Source organism: Theobroma cacao, chromosome 8, assembly GCF_000208745.1.
Source record: "Theobroma cacao cultivar B97-61/B2 chromosome 8, Criollo_cocoa_genome_V2, whole genome shotgun sequence".
NCBI classification, from domain to species: Eukaryota; Viridiplantae; Streptophyta; class Magnoliopsida; order Malvales; family Malvaceae; genus Theobroma; species Theobroma cacao.
In genome coordinates this window covers 15,069,188-15,070,880 of record NC_030857.1, presented here as the reverse complement: position 1 = coordinate 15,070,880, position 1,693 = coordinate 15,069,188, and positions in this window count along the sequence as shown.

Here is a 1,693-nt window from a genome sequence, read left to right as displayed (position 1 = left end):
TGATCATATACTATCCCAATTTTAGTCTACTCTAAACTCCCTTTCCCAAGTTTGTTTACGTTCCTAAATCAATTTAATTGGTGGCCAAGGAATTAAAAGCATTAAGAACAAATTGGAATAAACAATTCAAATTCCATTGAAAATAATTAAGAAAGAGATTTAAAAACTTAGACTACATGTGAGTTCAATTGCAATCCTAGAAAAAGAAATTTAGCTACTCATAATCGCAAAATAAAATAACATTATATAAAATTCAACCATTCAGAGTATCAAGAATGATAAAAGCTAAGGAATAAAATAAAACAATATTTGTTGTCTTGATCTCCAAGTTTCAGCCTCAACTTCTAGTTTCTTGAATCTCCTAAAGGTTCTCCTCTCTAATATTGTTTAACATATCCTATTTATACTAATAAACTTAACCTAAAGTTCCTTAAGCTGACCTAGGGTTTAATTGGGCTTAAAAGTATACTAAAAAGCCCAAAAATCAATTATCAATCTTTACAATTTTCCATTCCCGGCACAGTACATCTAGCCATTTTCCGACGTGATTTTCTCTATCTTCAAAGCAGAAATGGGCAAAGTAATCTTCACTAAAGTTGTATCTCTGTCTCTTAGCTTTCCACTGGTTTAAGAATCACATCATTTGGAATTCTGTAGCTCGAGATATGGTGAAAATACTAAAGTATATGCAAGCAGATTCTAGGTCTGTCTACACCTTACTTTCCAAAATTAAGCCCAATCACTTTTATTCCTACAAAAGAAATATAAAAACTAATAAATAATAACCAAATTAACATGAATAACATAAAATTAAAATAACTAACTTAAAAGTAACCTAATTATTAAAACAACTAAAAATAAGTAAATTATAATTAAAAATTGAAGACTTAGCTGATATTTAAGAATAAAATTAGAATAAAATAATTCTATAAAATAGAATTATCACACCCCCAAACTTAAGATTTTACTAGCCCTTGAGTAAAAGAAAATTACAAAAAAATAAACATAAAAAATTCTTGAACAAGAGATAGAAGTACCAAATCATGATTTCTCAATTATTTTCTCAGAAATTAACTCCAATTCCAACCTAAGGTAACATACAGTTAATCCTTAAATTCATGCATCAATTCAAGTGAAAACTTATTTTTCAAATGGACTTCCGTGTGTGTGTGTGAATACTCTCTTACAAAGAATATGATGCAATTTGGATTAGTTTATGCCAATTCTAAGCATAGATTAGTACTATGATTCCATAGGTTTGCTTTTCATCTATCTCTCCACTAATGTAGATTAACACTTATTCAAGGATCAATAGGTCTTTATCAAGCTTGTAATGTAAGGCTAGGGTCAAGGTATGATAAAGAATATATTTAGGCTCAAATTCACCCTATGCACTTAATCAATCTAGGACACATAAAGAGCTCATTTTTTTTTATATGGCACCCCCAAACTTGAAGTAAACTTTCCTTTGTACATCACGCTTTATTTCTTTTCTTTTTTTTTTAACCCTCAAACTTATTTTTGACAATTATAAACTAGGGGTAATTTTGCTAACAGCCATCAATTTTTTTTTTTGCACCTTCTCCCTCAATTTATTCTCAAGCTCAAATCATTTCTTAGAAAGATTAAAATACTTAGAGGGTGAAAGGTTCAAATTGGTGGAATTAAATAAATAGGCCAAGGCTAATATAAC